At 34.1% G+C, this 17,454-nt stretch overlaps 1 protein-coding gene and 1 non-coding gene across 2 annotated transcripts in view; both read right to left on the reverse strand.

Moving 5' to 3' along the window:
* The window catches only part of PIK3CA (phosphatidylinositol-4,5-bisphosphate 3-kinase catalytic subunit alpha), a 35,975-nt gene extending 32,669 nt beyond the window's left edge, over positions 1 to 3,306 (reverse strand). Inside the window, exon 1 of the mRNA XM_011383128.2 lies at positions 3,289 to 3,306. The gene's annotated coding sequence lies outside the window, so the exon portion shown is untranslated. The remainder of the gene's footprint in view (positions 1 to 3,288) is intronic.
* Positions 3,307 to 14,027: 10,721 nt separating this feature from the next.
* On the reverse strand, positions 14,028 to 14,129 carry LOC111734377. Its single transcript, XR_002778427.1, has one exon. It is a non-coding gene; the product is annotated as a U6 spliceosomal RNA (small nuclear RNA).
* Positions 14,130 to 17,454: the final 3,325 nt, after the last annotated feature.

The raw sequence follows: 17,454 nt of genomic DNA on the forward strand, positions 1-17,454 counted from the left end.
AAGGGTAAATTTAACTAGAATATTATAGGTTAGTAGAAGTAAGGGGTGGCTTGAATATGGGAGAGCTAGATGAGGAGGGCATTTTAGATTGCCACAAGAGTATGTGTGCAAAGTCACAAACCATGAAAGAACTCTGCCTGTTACCAGCAATACAAGTTGTTTTTATTACTTGAGTCTGAAGTGCATGGGAATAGGTAGGGTGTGTGACAAGGAAGGAGAGGTGAGCGGTAGGCAGGGGCCACGATAAGAAGTTTGAATTTTATGTAGTACACATACATAAGTAAAAGGGAGTCTCTTAAGTATTTTCAGCAAAAGAATGATATGACATACTTTCATGACTTTTTTTTAACTCAGATTTAAAACTTTGCTTTTCAAATACAGGATATAATCAAATAAACATTAAACCAAGGTGTAAAAATCATATCTTCTCAATTATCTGAATTTGGAGAAAAATCTCTGAAGTTAACATACCAGGACATATAACATTTTATGTAAAGGGGCCTTTACATTACAGAAAATTAAATGTTGATAAAGAAGGTAGAATTATCCAAACTTAAGCGCAGAATATATTTACTAAAAAACAAAACAAAACAAAAAACGAACTTATTTGAAAAATAAAAATCACTATAAAATATTTAAAATACAAATTTGCAATTTGGAGGTTTGAGGTCACAAAAATGTATCTGCTAAAAATAAAATACTTTGAGTCAAAGAGCTACTCTAGTGAGCTTTTGAGTTCAGAATGCCAGGACTAAATATTTATATGCTGACAAATCACAACGATTCAGAACTCTTAGAAAATATATTGGTTTTGTTTATCCTAAATTTTATATATCTACTGATAAGCTATTTCAATGTCGGTATTCCTGTTTTCTTAAAAGGGTATATATAATTCACAATTTAACCTTTTCTTGAGGAGTTAGTCCTTATTATAAAACCAATTACTGTACTATACTAAAATATAAGATAGCAAAGCCATACAGTATTATTGAAGAGTCTGAGAGATTTTTGGCCCTAAAATGAACAACCCCAGGTTGGAGATGGTGCTTTTTAAAAATGCTCTCACCTGTTTGTTTTCTAGCAGCCAATGGTCATTTTCAGCTGTGGCTAGCCTGCCTGATGATAGTAGCCTCCACTTCTATTATTCATTTCTAGTCAGTATCAACACTTGATCACAATTTTCTAACAGTCTATAAATGAAAGGACAATAGACTAATTGGTGATATCAGAACCTCTCCTGTATGAGCTTGGAAGCACAGCATATGTAACAAATACCTTGCTGATCAGAGATTTTTGTTTACTTCCTTGTTCTGGTATTAAAATTACTGTTAAAAATTACTGTTTGGGCAGGAGGCACTGAAAGTCTTTGGTTCTTAGAAGGCTTGAACTTCCATTTATTTTAGGTAAGGGTTGGGTCTTCATTAGCAGTCCAAGGGAAGTAGATGGTATTGCTTAGATACCTTTAAGGACAAAATAAGAGCAGAAATGAACAGCAGAAAATAGTCTCAGACTCTCCACTGTCATTGACTTTTATAGTGAAGGTTTAAATTCACTGGGCAATTCGATATGTTGAACATGCGATGTGCGCTCTTTCAGTTCAAGAAGATAATGACGTTTTGACAACTTGTTTTTCGCTACTAAATTAAAAGCCTTTCTTGGAATGGTTTTTCCAGATTTCATCATTTAAGGCAAAGGTTGTCAAACCGTGGCACACAAGGCAAATCCAGCTTACCACCTGCTTTTGAAAATAAAGTTTAATTGGAACACAGCCAATAAACTGTTTATGTATTGTCAATGATGGTTTTTGCATTATAACAACAGATTTGAGCAGGAGATATAGAGACCATCTGGCCTGCAAAGCCTAAAATATTTACTATCTGGCCTGTTACAGAAAAAGTTTGCTGACTCTGTCAAGTTTCAGAATTACCTGATAAAAAATGGAGAGTTTCCTAAATGCAAACTGGTTAATAAGACATTCCTAGCCCTGCCTTTGTAACTATAGTCCTACACTTGCAATCTAAACCTTTTTTGGAGAAAAAAACATTAATTTTAAGCCAGTGAAGTTAAAATCTTGAAATAGGTAAGTTTCTCAGAAGTCACTTCATTAGATATTTTCATTGTTGGGAGCTCACCACCTGATATAAACATTTTTGTAGAGTACTTGTAAAGTTACCCCTGAAAGTTGTTATTCTTAAACTTCTTCATTCCATCAGTTCTGTCTGCCTTCTCTATCTTTTCACATACTTGACAGCTATTAGAATTTTTCCCTAGGTCTTTTTACCCCCAATTCCTTTCACCATAATTAAAGTGAGATAGTTTAACATAATCATCTTTGCCATCATTGAATGTGTTCTTTTGCTAATATTTATCTCAAAATGTGGCAACCAAAATCTAGTACAATTCTCCAGAATCAGTATCATCAAAGCAGAGTACAGAAAACTATTACTTTATTGTTGATTCATGTCTCTATAAACACAGCCTAAGATTGCAGAGACTTTTGCTGGCTTGATTACTTTAAAATTTACACAAAGTCTATATTAGATATTTTAAATTCAGGTTTCAATTTCAGAAGTATGTTGTTTAAAACAGCTATTTGTTTTTAAAATGTCAATATTATATCTGCATCAAAAAATCACTAAAAATAAGATAGCTATATTGAAGTGTACATTTGCAAATTTAGGTGTATCTATACTGACCCTATTGGCAGCTTAATCATCTCAAATAGCCACAATTTGCTAAAATAAGTAGTTTGTATTTTCTAGATATTTATGCTCCATAAATATAAATGCTGCATAAATGTTTGTTGAAGGATCAAGGTTTTACAAATATTTACATCTTGTTTAACTGATACATTTAACAGATGTTATGTGATTTAACTGATTCATTTATAAAAATATATATTTAGATACATGTTGACAAGATACTATCCCCCCTCATTTTGAGACAGTTCAACAAGAAAACATTAACAAGTAGTTTTGTGGCTAATTTAGTTGCACCTCTTTATTTGCTTATTAACTAGAAAATAAGCTTTCCTGTTTGTTTTTTTTTAAATACCAAATAAATGTTTAGCTTAGTTTGATTTAGAATATGAAAACAAAAACTTGCCTTTATACTTGCTACAGAAATAACATGATTAAAATATGGATTAATAATTCTGTGATCTAATTACACTCCTTAAAAGTTACTTTAAGTATTTCCAGAGTTAATTATTCCCCTTTTTACTGTTACTCAGTCTCTTACATGTATTCCTATGATTATACCTTAATACATTCTTGTTAAATGTATTACCTACATCCATGTTTGACTTCCTGCTAGGCTGTGAACTTTTCCAAGATAGGATCTTGTTTTGGATTACTGTATAGTCCTAGAGCATAGAGGAATAAGTAGAAAAAGTAAATTGTTGAAATTATCTCAGGGAAAATATAACAAAGGCCTGAACAAGAAGAAGTAGCAATAGTAATAGCAAGAAAGGTGGATGAAGATATCTTGTAAAGGACAATCAAAAGCATTGAAAGAATAATTGGATTTGAGGGATAAGCAGCATGCTTTTAAACAAATTTCACTGCAGTAGATATGCATGGGAAACAAGTGTCTTTCAATACAATCCTTCTCAGCCCCAGTTAGGGCCTCTAAAATTCTCTTCTTCTAAGAGTCACAGAGCTGTTGGAGTGAATCCAAAGGGACAGCTGTAATATACACTAGCTCTGGAAGGATGCATGTTATCCATTTCTTTCAAAGTACTGTCCTTCACTGACCTTTACAAGCTGACCATGAGAAAACCGTTTTAACTCACCCTTTCAGGGATTCAGAGAGACCTTAAGAACTCAACTTCAGGGTGGAAAATCAAGTTCTCATGACCAGTACATAGAAAATTCAAATTCCTTTGGTAGGGAATGCAATTCACTTTCACTGTTAAATCTGTAGTGCTATGAAAGGTGTTATGAAAACACATTTCAGAGATTTAGTGTATTATTTAAGACAAGGGTTCCCTCATATCAGGTCCACAGATGGGCTTAGGAAGGGTCTGTGCTAATGGATTTTCAAAACTAACAAACAATTAAGGTCTAGGTCAGTAATATCTCTCCGTACCAATGTAGATTTGTGACTATCAATAGCCGTGAACAAGGTCTTTGTTAAGGTGGGTTAAATGAAGCCAGTGTGAGTAGCAAAATCAAATGTGGTAAACAAACATAAGAGCCAGTAATGAAGTGTAGATTAATAAATATTTAATCTTCGAGTATTAGATTAATTATAAATTTAAATTCTGTATTTATATAGATGCATAAAGAAATCATACTAAATTTCAAAATACTGTCACCAAATTTCCAATTTGCACTTTAAAAATTCAACTTTTAATGTGATAGAATAAATGAAAATTTCTTAAAATTTAAGCTCAAAAGGAGACTAAATATTAATAGATAGAGGTGACAGTTAGAGGGATAGGATTATAAGAAAAGTTCATGTAGTTAAACAATGTGGAAAACACAAGATATTTCATAATATCATACAATTTAATAGGACAAATGATGCTACAGTGACGTAGTTTTCCAGGAAATATGTCTTTTGTCATCTTTGTTTGGGAGTCAGGCAGATTATCATAGTTTCAAATAAAACAAGCAGCAGACCGTCAGAAGTAAATTGTAAATCAGAGAACTCTAGAAACCCCATTTACTTTTTCAGATCAACATAGCAGTATTTGGTGAATTATGATTTCAAAAAACAAAACTAAAAGAATAACTAATACTTTAAATTAAAAAATATATTAATATTTTGCCTTGTTTTTCTAGGAATTGAATACTTTTGCTCTAATTTTTTGATTCCTTTTTATTAGATCACCTTCTGACTAATAGCATGCATTGGTAAGATTGGTGGACATGATGAAGGGTGCCTCTTTCTGCCCAAAAAAGGACAAAACTAACCATTTCAGAAACAGAATCTAACCAGTGACTTGAGCTTTAACATCTTAACACCTATAACAAATGAATAACCAAGGGACTTGGAAACATTTTGGAAACGGCTACATTTTTTCAACTATGGTATTATTCAGAATTTAGTAGCAAAGAAAACAACATATATGAACTCAGTTTAGTTCTAAGGGTAAAGAAGAAATGGTCTGACAATGTTTTTCTTTTGGTTCAGATCACTGCCCCATCCTCAGATCTACTGACACTCTTGGAGAACCCTGAGATTCTTAAGATTTCCTCAGAAGAGGAAGTTTCTGGGAGTTTCCTTATTTACACAAGGTGAATAAAAATAGTTACTACCTCATAGTGATATTATAAGAATTAAATAAGATAATACATGTAAAATCCTTAGCACAGGGCTTGGAACACGGAAATTCTATAAAGGTTCCCTTTCTCTTATGTCTTCTGGATTCATGCGGATCCATGTGTCCAAGAAGGGGCCAGAACTTTGTTTTGTGCTTACTGTAAAGAGACGGTAGATAATATTTTTTAAATTAATTTTTAAATGTTTAGTGTTTTGATGCGAATATTTTATTTATGTATTTGGTAACTGTACAGATGTCTCTGTCCTCATTTTTATATTTGTCTCTGTATTCTTATTTAACCACAAAATTCCTAAAGGATGAGGCCTGTATCTGTTTAACTCAGTTTGTACAGTCTCAGCAGAGCATAAATAACAAAATAACATCTTACATGTTTAGCAATAAAACATAAGAGAAAATAAAAAATATAAGTCACAAGATATAATGAAAAAGCAAATGGAAATATTTACAAAAACATCTTATTTTAGAATTATGTTATATGTAATCTGTAAAATCCACTTCCTTACATTTATATATGGAATTATATTAGTTTTCATATTTAAATAAAAAGGGAGAAATTGCAATGAGTATAGAAATAAAAATGCAAAGTTGTGGTAACAAATATTTTTGACTCTTGGACTGAAAAAAATTACCAGTAAGGAAAAGTGAGAAATAAAGGGGAATGAAATAGACCATATTACTGATTTTCTATTCGTGTTAAAAAAATGCCTTTTATTCATATTTGGTTTGGAAATAAGCATCGATGATGTTTTTGGCTAAAAATCAATGTCACAGCTCATTTCCTACATTTAGTAAGATACTATTTAGAGTTCATTGAAGCAATACCTAAAGGAAATTTAGTATAATGTCTAGGATAATTTTTGTAATAAGAAAAAAGATATTTTCCTTGTAAAATGGTTACAAAATAATGTCTTTTATATAAATAGAGAAACAACCCTAAGGTATTTAAGTTTGGCAGTTGTATCTACATCTAAGCATCAATAGTATACTTCGATAAGACAGTGAAAATAGAAGCTTAATTATGTACCTGATTGCCTCCCTGAAAATTTAACCAATGAGATTAATGAAAAGACCAGCTCAAGCAAGAAAGAAGATCCAATATAAATGAAATGCAAACTATGAGGGGTTCTTAAAATGTTACTCCAATTTCTCGCTAAGCAAAAATTTTAGTTCTTATGGAACATACAAAGAAAAGGACCTGAAAGCTTAACCTTTCACAAGTAAAAGTTTATAACCAAACTTATTACTGATGATAAACAAAAATGGGGCACCGAGTCCTTTGTAATTCCTCTTTACAAAAGAGACTATCCTATACACTTCAGGAATAAAATCCATTAACTTAGAGTTAGACAAATTATGCTAACGTACATTGTTCTTTTCTTGATCTATGGATTCACTTAAGAAAAAAGCATAAAAGGGCTCTACTTTTCAGCCTAAAGTCATTATTAAAACTGATTCTCCTCTCTTTTCCCTTCCGAAGCCTGAAGGGCTTTGCCAAAAATAACTTGGCTCTTTCTTGCCCTAATGAAGCTAACACCATCCTGGATTTGGCTGATTTGTAAAATAGTTATTTCCTGCAAGCTGGTGATCTAAAGAGAAAGAAGAAACAAAAGGGTACATCATCCAGGGCCCAGTTAGATAAATTAATGTAAGTTTAAGAATATCTAGATTAAATATTTAATTAAATATTAATCAGATATTAGATATTAGATAAACGTAACACTAGCAACATGTTTTCTAGCTGAAGGCAAGATGTTTCTATGAGCCACAGAAATGAGAACTCTCCCTGAAGTTATCTATTGGCTTTTCCTCTTTGTTTTTTTCTGATATAGCTTAATGCCTTCATAAGCCTTTCCAAGGTTTGAATACCTCAGTAGTCTTGTTTCAAGTTTTCCTGCTACTATGGATGAAGGTGGATGAACTTTTGGAAAATATTTGCTTCACACTGTTCCTTTTTGTCTTTTTCTCTCTTCATCAAAGACGAACAGCTACCTTATTTCCGTCATGGGATGAAGACAATTTAGTCATTATTGGAACTTCTAGTTATGTACTATTTCTTCTGGTGCTACCCCTTTAGTATATAGATGCATTAAAACTTGTCTGCACACCACTGATTAATCTTTTTTAAAATTAAGTTTACTGGGGTAAGATTATTAGGACAATTATATATAATTTTCAGGTGCACATTATAATTTCACATCTGTATATTGTGTTTACCACCCAAAGTCCAGTTTCCTTCAGCTGCCATATATTTGACCCCCTTTACCTCGTCTACCTCCATCCTCCTCCCCCATCCCCTACCCTCTGGTAACCTCTAGTCTATAGTCCATGTCCCTGAGTCTCTGTTTGTCCTGTTCATTTGGTGCTTTTAGGTTTATATCTCACATATAAGTGATATCATGTGATTTTCAACTTTTTCTGTCAGGCTTATATTTCACTTAGCATGATTATTTCAAGGTCCATCCAGGTTGTTGCAAATGGCAGTATTTCATTTCTTCTTATGGCTGAGTAATATTCCATTGTATATACCACAGTTTCTTTAGCCAATCATCTATTGTAGGACACTTTGGTTCCATGTCTTGGCCACCGTGAAAAATGCCGCTATTAACATCGGTGTGCAAATATCTTTATGGATATGAGTTTTCAGGTCTTTGGTGTAAAATACCCAGCAGAGGGATTGCTGGATCATATAGTAGATCAATTCTTGGTTTTCTGAGGAACTTCCATACTGTTTTCCATAGTGGTTGTACCAATTTGCAGTCTCACCAGCAGTGTGTGAGGGTTCCTTGTTCTCCCTATCCTCTCCAACATTTGTTATTACTTGTCCTATTGAGTACAGCTATTCTAACAGGTGTGAGATGATAGCTCATTGTAGTTTTGATTTGCATTTCCCTAAAAGCTAGCGATGTTGAGCATCTTATCATGTTATTTGTTGGCCATTTGTATGTCCTCTAGGGAGAAGTGTCTTTTCAGTTGCCCGTTTTTCGATTGGATCGATTGTTTTTTTGTTGTTATTGAGTCATATGAGTTCTTTGTATATTTTGAATATCAGGCCCTTATCAGAGGCATTGCTTGCAAATATATTTTCCCATTCAGATTGCTGTCTCTTTTTTATCGAAAATTATTTGCCCATATAAATATGGGTTTACTTCTGGACTCTTGATTCTGTTCCACTGGTTCATATGTCTGTTTTGCTGCCAAATATCATGCCGTTTGATTATTGTTGCTTTGTAGTATAATTTGAAGTCGGGCAGAGTAATGCCTCCAGCCCCGTTCTTCTTTCTCAGAATGCCTTTGGCAATTCAAAGTCTTTTGTGCTTCCATACAAAATTGATGATTTTTTGTTCTATTTCTTTAAAAAATGCCGATGCAATTTTGATGAGGATTGCATTAAATCTGTGTAATGCTTTAGGCAATATGGTCATTTTAACTATGTTTCCTATTTGGATGCCTTTTATATTTTTCTTGTCTAATCCAAGAACATGGAATATCTTTCCATTTCTTCATATTTTCTTTGATTTCTTTTAATAGGGTATTATAGTTTTCATTATATAGGTCCTTTACATGTTTCATTAAATTTATTCCTAGGTATTTTATTCTTTTTGTTGCAACTGCAAAAGGAATTATTTTTTCCACTTTTTTTTTTTGACACTTCATTATTAGAGTATAGGAATGCTATGGATTTTTGAACATTGATTTTGTATCCAGAATCTTTCCTGTAGTTGCTTATTGTTTCTAGTAGTGTTCTTGTGGAGTCTTTAGGTTTGCTATATAGAGAATCGTGTCATCTGCAAACAGTTTGACTTCTTTGTTTTCTATTTGGATGCCTTTTATATTTTTCTTGTCTGATTGCTCTCGCTAGGACAATGTTACACTGAATAACAGTGGCGACAGTGGACAGCCTTGTCTTGTTCCTGACCTTAGAGGAAAGGTTTTTAGTTTTTCTAATGTTGGCTGAGGGCTTGTCATAGACGGCCTTTATTATGTTAAGGTACTTTCCTTCTATACCGATTTTGATAAGTGTTTTGATCATAAATGGATGCTGTAATCTTGTCAAAAACTTTTTCTGCATCCATTGATATGATCATATGATTCTTATTTTTTAATTTGTTAATGTGGTGCATCACATTAATCAATTTGCGTATGTTGAAGTATCCCTGTGCCCCTGGGATGAAGCCCATTTGATTGTGATGTATAATCTTTTTAATATATTGCTGTATTCGGTTCGCTGGTAGCTTATTTAGAATTTTTACATCTGTGTTCAAGAGAGATATTGGTCTGTAGTTTTATTTTTTTGTGTTATCTTTACCAGGTTTTGGTATCAGAGTAATACTGGCCACATAAAATAAGTTGGGAAGTATTGCCTCCTCTTCGAATTTTGCCAGAGTTTGAGAATAGGTATTAAATCTTCTTTGAATGTTTGGTATAATTCACTGGTGAAGCCATCTGGTCCTGGACTTTTACTTTTTGGTAGGTTTTTGATGATTGTTTCAATTTCTTACTGCTGATTGCCCTATTTAGATTTTCCAGATCTTCTTGATTCAGTCTAGGAAGGTTGTATTTTTCTAAGTACTAGTCCATTTCTTCTAGGTTTTTAAATTTGGTGTTATATACTTTTTCATAGTATTCTTGCATGATCCTTTGTATTTCAGTCGTAATTTCCCCTCTTTCATCCCTGATTTTGTTTGTGTCCTTTCTCTTTTTTCTTTAGTGAGTCTAGACAGGGGTTTGTCAATTTTATTAACCTTCTCAAAGAAAAAGCTCTTTGTTGCATATATTTTTTTCTATTGCTTTTTTATTTTCAATTTCATTTATTTCTGCTCTAATTTTGATCATTTCTTTCCCACTGCTGACTTTAGGCTTCATTTGTTTTTCCTTTTCTAGTTTTTTAAGATGAAGCGTTAGGTTGTTTATTTGGACTCATTCTTGTTTTTGGAGATAGGCCTGTAATGATATGAACTTTCCTCTTATGACTGCTTTTGCTGTGTCCCAAAAGTTTTGTATGTTGCACTATCATTATCATTTGTTTCTATGTATCTCTTGATCTCTCTTTTTATTTCTTCTCTGACCCAGTTATTCTTCAGTAGCATGTTGTTTAATCTCCATGTATTTGTGGTTCTTCCTGATTTCTTTTTGCAGTTGATCTCTAGTTTCAAAGCAATATGATTAGAGAATATTTGTTGAGGTTTTCTCTGTGTCCCAGTATGTGGTCGATTCTTGAGAATGTTCCATGTGCACTAGAGAAGAATGTATAAGCAGCTGTTTTGGGATGAAAGTCTCTGTATATGTCATTTATGTCCAGTTGGTCTAATGTGTCCTTTAAGGATGTTATTTCCTTATTGATTTTCTGTTTAGATGATCTGTCCATATCCGACAGTGGGGTATTTAGGTCCCCTACTATAACAGTGTTTTGGTTTATTTCTTCCTTTAGTTGTTAGTAATTAATTGCTTTACATATTTCAGGGCTCCCTGATTGGGAGCATTGATATTAATAAGCATTATGCCTTCTTGGTCCATGATTCCCTTTATCATTATGAAGTGTCTCTCAGTATTTTTCTTTACCTTTTTTATTTTGAAGTCTATTTCATCTGATATTACTACCGCTACTCCCACTTTTCTCTGAATGCCATTTTCTTGAAATATCAGTTTCGACCCTTTCACTTTGAGTCTATATTTGTCTTTGGAGCTGAGATGTGTCTCCTGGAGGCAGCATATGGTTGGATTTTGTTTTTTGATCCATTCTGCAACTCTGTGCCTTTTTATTGGTGAGTTCAGTCCATGTACATTTAAGGTGATTATTGAAATATGAGGTCTTCTTATAGCCATTTTATCTTTTGCTTTCTGGTAGCTCGGTGTGTCCATTGCTTCCTTGTCCTTGTATTTCTGTTTTCTTTATTTTGGCTGGCTTTTGTGGGTTTTCCCTCTGTTCTTTCTTGTTTTATGTTATATACTTTAGTTCTGAATCTTTGTTGTGTGGTTTCATTACGAATATGTAAAGGATAGTTATGTATATATATATACAGTTGTCCATTTTCTTCTGCACGTGCCTTATCTCCATTCCCCTTTGCGGATTTGGATCTTTGAATTCTCCTCTATTCAGTCACTGTTATCTCAGTTTGTCCCTATGTATGCTGAACGTTCATTACTATCTTGCTATAGCAATTCTCTTGTTATTATTTAAGCTTGTAATGCCTTGTTCTTCGTAAGGGTTGCACTCTTCTGCTTCTATTTGCCTGATAGTCACTTTACTCCTAATTATGTATTTTGTTGTTGTTGTCGTTGTCATTTTGTTTTAGGTGAACTGACCCCTCAGTACTTCCTGTAGTGCAGGCCTCATAGTGGAGAATTGCTTCAATTTTTGTATGTCTGAAAAGGTCTTAATTTTTCCTTCATACCTAAAGGAAAGCTTAGTTGGATACATTATTCTAGGCTGGTAGTTCCTTTCACTTAACAGTTTAAATATTTGACTCCATTCCTTTCTGGCTTGTAAGGTTTGCGCTGAGAAGTCCGAGGATAATCTAATGGGTTTTCCTTTAGAGGTTACTGTCTTCTTTTCCCTGGCTGCCCTGAGAATTCTTTCCTTGTCATTGATTTTTGATAATTTTAATACAATGTGTCTTGGTGAAGGCCTTTTTTGGGTTGAGATAACTGGGTGTTCTGTTGACTTCTGGAATTCCAAACTCCAGCTCATTCCTTAGATTTGGGAAATTCTTGTCCCTTATTTGTCTGAAAATGCTTTCTAGTCCCTGTTTCTTTTCCTTGTCTTCAATAATGCCCATTATTCTTATGTTTCCTCTCCTGATATCTGCTAGTTCTTGTATTTCTCTTTCATTATTTTTCATTCTTCGGTTTCTCTCTTCTTCCTTCTGATTTCTAGATTTCTGTCTTTGATATCATTGATCCTTTCCTCCATTTGGTCGACTCTATTTCCCAAGCTTGCTATTTCATTTTTCAACTCTTGCAGTGTGTTCTTTATCTCCAGAAGGTCTATCTGGTTCTTTTTAAGGGTTTTAATCTCCTTGCTCTGCTCATGTAGTTGTTTTTTCAATTCCTGAAATTATTGATATGACTTGTTTTGGAACTCACTGAGTTTTTTCAGAAGTACCATCCTGAATTCTTTGTCATTTAGTTTGTATATTACTATTTCTGTAAGCTTATTTTCCAGAGATTTTTTTTTTTCTTTCTGAGATGCCTTGTCACCTTGGTTGTTCATGGTGTTTAATGAACTATTTCTCTGCCTGGGCATTAATGGCAGTGTATTATGCTGTTTTTCCAGACAGATTTTTATATAAAGGTCACTATTTAGCCTGTTACAAAGAAGGCGCTTTTCTTTTGTTTTTCAGTAGGTGGTATCTAAGCTACTTGGATTCCTGCTTTATATAAAGCCTTAAAAATGCTTTTTATTTTCTTATAGATTTCAATCATGCTTGCTACCCTCAGTTTCAGTTCCTGTCAGTATCAGTGACGGTCTCAGCAGCATTTGCTCAGATTCTCCTGGGGCTCCGTGCAGATCGGTCTTGGAGGTTATAGGGGGAGGGGCCCTCTAGGTTGACGGTTGGGGGATATGGCTCAGCCTCGGTTTTGCAACCGCAGCTGGTAAAAATCAACTGTTTCTCTGCTATCCCGTATCGCTTCTCTGCGTTCTGCCCTGATGACTAGGCACTGCTGCCAGCCGGCCACAGGGAACTCACAGCTTTCCCAGGCAGGGCTGTTCAGGGAAGTCGCTGCTCCTTCTCTCCACCCCCTCCTCCTGCAAGGAGCTCCAGTGGCTGCGAGAGGCAGCTTCTTTATTTCTTCCAGTCCACCACCCGGCACCCAGTATTCTGACCCGTGGTAGCTCTTATGCGCAGATCCCATACTCAGACGTGCTAGTGTGCAGTCTGGGTGTTTTTTGTTGAGTTTTAGATGTTCAGCTTATTGTTGTTTCAAGGGGAGAGATCTGAGGACGTCTCTCATTCCACCATGTTTTTTCGACTCCCCTCCACTGATTAATCTTATGCTTTTTCTTGACAATGGTGAAAGGATGAGTCTTGCATGCCACTCTATACTTCCCTTATAAACAAAGCAAAACTTGGGTTGGCTACAGGTTTCTCAGTAGAAACTGTTGCTCTATTTCTTTGCACAGAAGAGGTAGTTTGTGTTCATAGAGAAGGAAAAAAAAAAACCCAAAATACCACAATACGAAATACTCAGTCTAGTCCGGTCCACTAAAGATGGAGCTAGCAACTTTGACTAGAGTACTAGCAGTCACAATATATTAACCTAACACACCCAGATATATTTCATAGAAGGTCTCTTTGCTTTGGGGGATTATTTTCATTTTTGACCAACTTAACATTCCAAATTCAACAGATTTGTACTATTAGCCAGAGGCCAAATTGATTTGGGAGAATCAGAGACCAATCATAAAGTTCTATCACTGTCTCTTGTCTTCAACAGATTTCTTTATTTCTTGAGGTGAAGTGTCATAAAACTGCAGCTATAGTGTCTGTTCCTATGATTACATACTACTATACACAGTGAACAAAGCAGATATTCACATATCATTGCTTTAATTGGCTGTTGCAAGGAAGATACCTTCTAATTCGAATGGCAAGGTCTGGACTCTGCTACAGTGATCACGGTGATTATTCTGCCAGGACTGACAGGGAAAGGAGAAAGTGTAAATAGGACTCCACCAATTTGTTTTGAGGCAGGTAAATGGCTGGCTAATAAGTGAATCAAATAAAAACATTGGCTTAAAAATATGGAGTACTTCTTGAATGTGTCTATCAACCTTACACAGGGGTCATGTTAGTCTTCTGTTGTCATTCTAATTTTAGTAGTATGTTCCATGGAAACAGGTACCATCCAATGAAGTTTTACCGAAAATACTAGGAGGACCTTGCTTTTAATTTCAATCACCTCACGATGTAGTACCTAACGGCTGAATTACATAATTAAGCATCAACAGAATAGTGTCAAAAGTTTACAAAGCAATATACAACCAGGATTAGATTAGATTGGAAAAATCTGGCATATAGTTAAACAATAAATTACCTTATAATAATGCATTAAGTTAAAGTGCTTGCTTAAAAATATATCAACTGGTAAAAACTTTTAAATTGATTATTTAACATAAGTCATTAATTATTATCCCAACAACTGCTTTACATATTATGATTCATTAACTAACTTTGATGTAATTAAAATAAAGGCACAGAGGGAGACATAAGAAAGCTTGAAAAAGGGAACTTAAAAAGCTAAAATTCGAAACCTTCCCTGAGGAGTAGTACCTCAAGAAAAGGAATGATTGCAAAGATTAAAAAGATAAGGTTAGAGAGAGCTATTGTAGAGCTATTGTAGAGGTCATAAACAGAGACTTTTGTGTGTGTGCCCAATAATGGTTATTACAGTGATGAATACATGATGGAGAATACTGATGTAAAAATTCAGAGTGAGAATATCTACTATGGCACATAAAGAGCCACTCAAAGCTCTAGTTCTTAAATTACAAAATTAAGGTTAAACTAAAACTAGAACATAAGCTTTTAACTTTATTTAGTCAATACCAATAATCTCTATTATTTGACGGTTGCTTTATGGTCTACGTGATTATAATTTGATAGTCTCATACCAATTTTGAGGGGCCTAAGAAAAAAAGACAGAAAAAATATTTAAAGTGTCTCCACTATCAAAATTGGATGTCAGAAATTTACCTTCTATCACAAAACTCTCAAAATGAAGTACCTTTTTAAAAAGGATAAAAGTATGGGTTCTATTTTTATAGCATAATTAACAAAATCACAGTAATTAGCTTATTAGTTTAAAAATCTAGGAATCAGCTAATTAAAACCTGAGCTGGATTCCTTTGTTGCAATTGGCTTTACAACAGTAGTGTTCTTACCCATCAGTAGTCTACTCACAGTAGTATCACTAACACTAAGATACAAATAACAGTGCTGTATTATGACTGCACTTTAGTTTCCACAAAAGCAAAATTCTGAGAAAAGGATGAGTCATTATCTCTGGGGGTGGGGGTGGGGGGGGGAATGTTTCTTTGGTCAGAATGTGAAACTTATTACTGAAACCAGTAATTTAGAATTCCTTTTCTGAATAAAAGGAACAGAATGTTTCTTTTCTACACTTGAACACTCCAAAACTAGCAGAACTGTCCATCTGTCTGCTTTTACTACTCTCCAGATCTGGCGCATAGTGACAGAAAAAACAACCTCTAGTCTAGCCATTTTCAGTCTGCTCCTTTGTTTTTCTATCCTGTCAGGATGTCATTTTCCCAGGACAAAATACACACATGCACCCCTACCTTTTCCTCACTATTTGAGCATCCATTACAAAGTCACTGCAATAGACACAGAGAATATTCTAAAAGTAGATATTTATTTCTTTAATGTTAAATGTTAAAAAGTTCTCAGGTTCATATTTTATATCTCATCTTAAAATATCTTCATTATTAAAAGGTAAAAGTTATAAAGGTAAGAAACTTCTGATGCTAGAAATGATTCAATTAAAACTCCCCCACCCTGATTTTCTAATAAAATGTCAAAATAATCTTTCTATGATATTTTTCTGGCCTCCTTTAGTTTATTATGTTAGCATCTCCTTCTCAAAAGTGGGCATTTTTCATGACATCACCACTCTGTCTCCAAGGTTAGAACTTTTGGAGTTCTCAACTCCTCTTTCATGATCCCACTTCCACACATTAAACAGCCCTCAAATTCAACACATTTTTTTTTCTTGGCCATCTTCTGTATCACTCGTAGACCCTAAAGAGTTCTCATATGGAACACTGACATGTCTTTAATTCTGCAAGCATTCGTTAAGCAATTGGTGTCTATAGGAACTGGCAATTGAAAGTGAAAGGATGGGTGATAGAAAGGAGAGGGAGAAAAAAAAGCATTCATATATGTTTATAAACGAAGGTGAAAAGAACAGAATTCCAACCTTTATTATCTTACAATTTATAAGGCAGAATGCAATAAATATGAGAAAAGTGTGTGTGTAAGGGAGGGGCACCTAACGAATGAAAAAGGATTTCTGACAGGTCCAGAATGAGAAGGGCATGGCAGGTTAAGTGGGCAGTATGAACTAAGGCAAAAAACCTTTAAATCACATATTATTCAGTATCTCCCCTCCTCAATTCATTATCCACAGTATCACTAGAACTGGCTACCTAAAATACATACCTAATCACACTGCTACTCAATAAAAATAATACGCTGATTCTCTATTACCTACAGATTTTATGTATAGCTCAAACTCAAAGCCTCACCAACAACTATGCTCCACTCTTACTTTTTTCCCTCCATACTCCAAGCTCTATATTGGGTCAATCTTCTTCGCCCTTATAAACAGGGTCTATGATGTTTCTTCTACTTCTTTTCCCATTTGTTGCCATTTCAATCATACTTATTCTTAAAATTCAGCCCAACTGCCTTCCTACAGTCTCTCCAGTCTCATTAAAACTTTCTTCTTTCTTCCTCTTTCTCATTCTTTCTTTTTCTCTCCCCCTTTCTCATCAGCTCCCTCCCTCTTTCTCTCTGGTATTTCTGCAGAACACTTTTTATGTTCTTTCTACTTAACATATGGATGAATTAAAATTGTACCATTTGCAAACAAACAAACAAATAAAAACCTTGGCTTATAAGTACAGATGAAATTTAGAATAATTTGGTTAAGTTAAAAACAAAGATCGAAGCAAAATATGTTGGTATTTTGAGACCACTTTCACTTATACTAATTTAGAAAGAATTGATATCTTTACAAGATATTCTTCCCAACCAAGTTATGTATTGCCACTTATCTATTTTTCAATGTTCCTCAGTAGTTATTTTTTCATTGAACTATAATTAACATACAACAAACTGCACATATCTTAAGTGTTGTCTGATGACTTTTGATAACTTTTTACATTCATGTAACCATCACACAAAAGATAAAGAAAATTTCTTTATTCCTAAACACTGCCTCATGTTCTTTTCCAATTAATTTCCCTCTCTGCCTCCAGATAATCACATTTTGATTTCTGTAATTACTGATGACCTTTGGTGGTTCTTGAATTTACATAAATCAAATCACACAGTATATACTCTTTTGTGTTTGGCTTCTTTTGCTTAACATTATTTTTGAGATTTACCCACATTGTTAATGTATCGGTAATTGGTTCTTTT

This window comes from Pteropus vampyrus, unplaced genomic scaffold (assembly GCF_000151845.1).
Source record: "Pteropus vampyrus isolate Shadow unplaced genomic scaffold, Pvam_2.0 Scaffold14, whole genome shotgun sequence".
In the NCBI taxonomy this organism is placed as follows: Eukaryota; Metazoa; Chordata; class Mammalia; order Chiroptera; family Pteropodidae; genus Pteropus; species Pteropus vampyrus.